This window comes from Phocoena phocoena, chromosome 1 (assembly GCF_963924675.1).
Source record: "Phocoena phocoena chromosome 1, mPhoPho1.1, whole genome shotgun sequence".
Taxonomy (NCBI): Eukaryota; Metazoa; Chordata; class Mammalia; order Artiodactyla; family Phocoenidae; genus Phocoena; species Phocoena phocoena.
In genome coordinates, this window is record NC_089219.1 from 9227466 (window position 1) to 9233967 (window position 6502).

Consider the following 6502-nt stretch of genomic DNA (forward strand, 5'->3'; position numbering starts at 1 on the left):
ACGATTGGCAAGGAAGGTCGGCCGTGGGTGACTTGGCATATTGGGTCAGGCAGATTGGGTGACTTGTGTTTCCCACACTCAGTCACGTGTGATCTCCATGTCCTTTGTATATTCCATAAATCCTCCGTATAAGCCAGGCACTGCTACCTGGGGCACACTGTGTCATCTTTTAAGATCTGAATCTCGTGTCACCCTCCTCCAAAGCCTTCGCTGACCACCCTTCTTGCAAACATGAATGTCAGGGAACAGTGAACTTCTGCCCCACCATACCCTGGGCAGATTCGTAGCACCAATAACACTTCAGGGCATTTATTAATAATAAACAGTAACCTCTATCCATCCCTGCTCTGGGCTGGGCATCGTGCATGTCAGGCTGGCTCAGCACGCAGTCCTCTGGGGTAGGGGCTAGCATCACCTTTTTATAGGTGAGGAAATGTAGGCTTGGAGAAGCCAAGTGATTGGCCTAAAGTCACACAAGTGCTAAGGACAGGGATTTGAATATGATTTCAGCAGAAATCTGGTCCCTGCCCCCCCGCCCCGCCCCAGGCATCCTGTAATCAGTGGTGAGGACAAAAAACCAAATGCAGTTCACTGTGGACCCGGTGTGGACGGGTGTGATAAGTGCCACAATGGTTGTAAGAACTGCTGTGGGGAACAGGAGGGACCAGCAGCGTGTGTAATAATGCTTCTCACCTGAGGTGATTTTGCCCCCAAGGGCATTTGGCAACGTCTGAAGGGATTTGGGGTTGTCACACCCTGGGAAGGGGGGTGGAATGCTGCTGGCACTAGTGAGTAGGGGCCGGGGACGCTCCTAAACATCCTGCAAGGCATCCCTGCCCCCCAACAAAGAATTACCCAGCCCCAAATAGCAGTAGTGCTGAGGCTGAGAAGCCTGCTAGCAGATGCCATTTAAGCTGGGCCTTGGAGGGGAAGGAGGTATCCAATAGGCAGAGACACTCTTTAGGTCAAGGGCTAGAGCTGGGAAGGCACAGGTGGGATCTGAGAAGCAGGTTGGCTCGTGTGGGTGGGGTGGAGGGGGTCAGATTGCAAAACCCACTTTCCCCAGCTAAGGAGAGTTGGACTTAATTTAACTGGAGTCATTCAGGGGGTTTGCATATATATACTAAAGATACGTTTTTTAAAAAAAAAATTTAAAAATTGAAGTATAATTGATTTACAATGTTTCAGGTATATAGCAAAGTGATTCAGTTATATGTATATTCTCTTCCATTATAGGTTACTACAAGATATTGACTATAGTTCCCTGTGCCGTACAGTAGGTCTTTGTTGCTTATCTATTTTATTTACAGTAGTTGTGTACGCGTTAATCCCAAATCCCTAATTTATCCCTCCCCTCTAAAGATAAGTTTTTGTGTTTAAAAAACCCATGGTGACCGGCTTCCCTGGTGGCGCAGTGGTTAGAGTCCGCCTAACGATGCAGGGGACACGGGTTCGTGCCCCCGTCCGGGAAGATCTCACATGCCGCGGAGCGGCTGGGCCCGTGAGCCATGGCCGCTGAGCCTGCGCGTCCAGAGCCTGTGCTCCGCAACGGGAGAGGCCACAACAGTGAGAGGCCCGCGTACCGCAAAAACAACCAACATGGTGAATTCAAACAGTGCAAATCTTAATCTCTTTCCCATCTCTCACCCCTGGCTTCCCAGTTCTCCCCAGAAGTGACCATCCCTAATCAGTTTCTTGGGTGTCCTTTCTGAGATGGTCTGTGCTATACGTGTGTGTGTGTGTGTGTGTGTGTGTCTTAGGGTTGTTCTTCATTGTTAACCTTTTTCTGATTATAAATGCAATTCATGTCCACCGTGGAAAAGTTCATCAAAATAGAAATAGGTAATGTGGAAAAGATGTCCTGTGAATGCACCACACCCCTGCCCTGCAGGCCCACAATCACACTGCCAGCCAAGCTAGGGGAGCCTTGTTATTGGAGGCCTCACAGCTTGAGGCAGTGCTTTGGAGAGAAAGCAGGGTGCTGGGTGGACGGTCATACTAGAGGCTGGGGATGGATTCCAAGGCTCCTGCAGCAGCCCAGGCAAGTGGCCAGCGCCTAGGCCAGAGCTCGCAGGAGAGAACGGGCAGGACAGATGTCTAAGGGGGAGAACATCCAGGCCTCCTAACTTGGGCAAGATTCTGCCGAAGAAGGGAAATGGAATTCACTTTGTGCCCTTGGAGTATTGACAGTCCCCTTAGGTAGGCCAGGGAGCTCGGAGGAGGAAAACAGACAGCTGCTCTACAAAGCAGCAAGTACAGGCCCCCGTGTGTGCCACATCCAGAGGCCTGGCCACACCCTGAGGCAATGTCTGAGTGTGGCCTCACAGTCTGGGGTCTGACTGTTAGGATGCGAGGCTACTAACTCACTTAGCACAGAAAGGGCGGGACAGCTACCTCTGACCAACCTCACTGGTAACTGATAAGCTGGTTGGTCCAGAAGCTAACGATTTGCCTCTTGAGGTGTCCGCAGGCAAGATTCTACCATGGTTATAAAGCAGTGCAGTCCAGTAGGAATAAAGTTGGCCTTCCTTATCCAAATACGTATTTGGACGTGGAGGAGCTGTTCTATGTCATTTTATATAAGGGACCTGAGCACTGAAGGATTTTGGTGTTCCAGGAGGGTCCTGGAACCAATCCCCTGCGGATACCAAGGTACAACTGAATAATGTGAACCATAAATCCTGGTGTAGAGGAAAAACTCTATTGTTTTTCCTTATACTCCACACAATACTCCACTTAATGACACTTCTGGTCACCAAATGTGTCTGGGTTTTTCCCACACCAAGCAGTCCTCCCAATTCTGAGTGAAAACAGAAAGGCTGTCTTGGGGATAGCATCAGATCCCATAGGTTAAGGGCGCAGTCCCACAAGACCGCCCCCACTTCAAATGCCAATTGCAAGTCCAGGTTGTCACCTGTGCTTCTGATGAACCATTTATAAATTTCAGATTCCCATGAGACCCTCCTGAAGTTTGATTAATTTACTAGAGTGGCTCAGAGAACTCAGGGAAACAGTTTACTTACTAGATTACTAGTTTATTATAAAGGGATACTACTTAGGAACAGCTAGATGGAAGAGATGCAGAGGACAAGGCCTGTGGGAAGGAGTGAGGAGTTTCCATGCTCTTTCTTTTCTTTTTTTATAAACGTATTTATTTATTTTTGGCTGCATTGGGTCTTTGTTGCTGCGCGTGGGCTTTCTCTAGTTGCAGCGAGCAGGGGCTACTCTTCGTTGCCGTGCTCAGGCTTCTCATTGCAGTGGCTTCTCTTGTTGCGGAGCACGGGCTCTAGGCGCGCAGGCTTCAGTAGTTGTGGCACGTGGGCTCAGTAGTTGTGGCTCGTGGGCTCTGGAGCGCAGGCTCAGTAGTTGTGGCGCACGGGCTTAGCTGCTCCGCGGCATGTGGGATCTTCCCGGACCAGGGCTCAAACCCATGTCGCTTGCACTGGCAGGCAGATTCTTAACCACTGCGCCACCAGGGAAGCCCGCCATGCTCTTTCTGGGCACGCCACCCTCCCAGCACCCCCACTTGTTTACCAGCCTGGAAGCTCTCTGGACCATAGTTCAGGGCTTTTTATGAGGACTTCATTACATAGGTGTTAAAACAGGCAGGTAGGGCTTCCCTGGTGGTGCAGTGGTTAAGAATCTGCCTGCCAATGCAGGGGACATGGGCTTGAGCCCTGGTCTGGGAAGATCCCACATGCCACGGAGCAACTGAGCCCAAGCACCACAACTACTGAAGCCCATGCCCCTAGAGCCCGTGCTCCACAACAAGAGAAGCCACCGCAATAGAAGCCCACACACCGCAACGAAGAGTAGCTCCTGCTGGCCGCAACTAGCGAAAGCCCACACGCAGCAACGAAGACCCAACGCAGCCAAAAATAAAATTAATTAATTAATTATTTTTAAAAAAATACACCAAAAAAACAGGCAGGTAGCTAGATGTGAGCAGAGAAAGGGGAGCACAGGCCGGATGGCAGGAAACCATGCATCTTGGGGTTCACAGGCAGACAGAGAAAAGCAGGAACCTCCAGACTGACAGGAAAGCACATATCCTGGGGTGGCAGACAAAGAAAGGTGGGAAAAGGTGGGAATCTCCGGTGTCCAGATGTAACCTTTTGCTCATTATGCTCTCATTACAATAAAAATTAGCCTTGCAGATAAGAAATACCCATCATACACTGGCGCCACGACACTTCCAATCAAGGGTTAAATAAGGACAAAAATCCCTCCTCCCCTCGGGAAGGTGGAGCTGGAATGAAAATCAGGGAACACGACCCCCAAGCCTTCCTTCTGCAATGAATATTCCGCCCCACATAACCGACTTGCCAAGAAAACTCGGGGCAGCTACTCACCTGTCTGCCCGCTCTCCCTTTGAGAGAGTACTTTTGCTTAAATAAATACTCAATTTACTTTCTTGACCTCCCTGTCTCATCTCTGAATTCTTTCTGCCATGGACAAGAACCTTTCTTTCACTGAGAATATAGGCATGGTTGATTAAATCATCGGCCATTAGTGATCAAGTCAATCTCCAACTCCTCTCTCAGGAGGTTGAGAGGGGTGGTGAGGCTGAAAGTTGCAACCCTCTAATCACGTGGTTGGGTTCCCCTGGCAACCAGCCCCCATCTTTAGGAGTTTTCCAAAAGTTGTCTCACTAACACAAACTCAGGTGTGGTTGAAAGGTGTGAATAACAAAAAGACACTCATTTCGCCTTTATTTGAATAGCTCTGAAGCTGTTTCAGAAACTGAGGACAAGACTAAATATTATGACAAAAGATGCCCCTATGGCTCTTCTATAGGTAATTACCAGGGCTTTAGGAGCTCTGCCAGGCACAGTAGACAAAGACCAAATATATAGTCCTTATTATAAACCACAATATCACAGCGAGCCACTTATGTAATTTTAGATTTTTTAGTAGCCACATTTTAAACAGTAAAATGGACAGGTGAAATTCATTTTAGTAATATATATATTTTAACCCAATTTATCCAAAATACTATCATTTTACGATACAAAAATATCAATGAGATTGTTTACATTCCTTTTCTTACCGAGTCTTACACATCTCAGTTTGCACTGGCCACATTTCAGGAGCTCGTAGCACACATGGCTGGGGGGGTACCATACCCGAGAGCGCAGGCTTGGAGCCTTCCCTGCTGTTGTTGAGGCCATCAGGAGTCTGTTTATTGCGGTGTCCCAGTGCCTGGCACATAAGGAGGCCTAGTAAGCTTCCATATGTGAGCTGGGGTAATCTCCCCTCTGAGCCAACTGGGACCGCTGTGAAAGTCAAAACGATGTATGTTAGGTAGCTTGCTCAGGGACTGTTGCTGTTCTTACTTCCTCAAAGTCAATTGAAGGGCGGCAGGCCCAGGCTTGCTTCCTGTCTTACTCTTGAGAGCTCTTGTCTAAAATACCAAACGCAAGCTTGGATTCCAGAGCAGACAGGGTCCTTGGGGTCAGGCTCTGGGGCAACAAACGAAAGAGCGGGAAACTCTAATCTACGCCCTTGGTTTCTTTTCCCCTTGACAGCTCGTGGCCCCGCCCACCCCAGCCCTTACCGGCGCCTGGCGGAACTACAGCCCCCATGATGCAGCGGGAGACCCGAAATTTACGTCATCGGCTTGGGACGCCTGGGCGGTGAATAAGGTCGCTGAGCCAGGTGACCCCTGACCCATAAGCGTTAGTAGGGTGGAAGCTGCTGAGCTCGGAGTCCAGCGACTCACCGGGACCAGAACGGCGAACCTGCGGCGGCTGGTGACGCGTGCGTCCTGCCTCCTCCTCCCGCCTGTTCCCGGGGGGCGCGTGTTGGTGACGTCGGGGTTATGATGGCCACCGGGAGGCCGGGAAGGTGAAGGTGAGAGAGCGAGCGCGTCGGATGGTGGGGCCCGGCCCAGGCCAGCACGGCGAGTCCTGAGTACCCCGGCGTGGGCCTGTGAGACGCCGGGTTCCCGGGGGCTTAGGATCCGGGCCGGCGGGCGTCCCCACTTTCCGGCCTCGCCGCCGGGCCCTCAGCGGCCCTGACAGGAGGGGGCGGGACGCGGGACTCGGGAGTGGGGTCCCCTAAGGCTTCTTGTCACCCCCGCTTTCTCACCCTTCACCACCACATACCAACCCTGCCCTTTCCCCATTTCTCATCCAGTTCTCTGTATTTGCCTGCACTTATTCAGCGCGAGAGGTGCCTACGTTCATCACCGTAGGCGCCCTGCTCTGACTTCCCCAAATTTGGGCATTTCTTGCTCTCGCACAGTTGTCTCTTGTTTGGCTTCTCAGTGGACGGTAAGCCTCCTTGAGGGCAGGGACTGTTTTTTATCCATCTCTAACTCTAGCGCCTAGCACACACACACACACACAGGGCAGACAGAAAATGTCGAATAATTAGCTGCTTGGATGCTTGAAGACAGAGCTGCCCATTCCCGTCTGTTTTAACCCTTGATTGCCCTGTTTCTTTAATTCTCTATTTACTCTCTCTCTCTCCTCCCAGACTGTCACCCTTCCCATCCCCA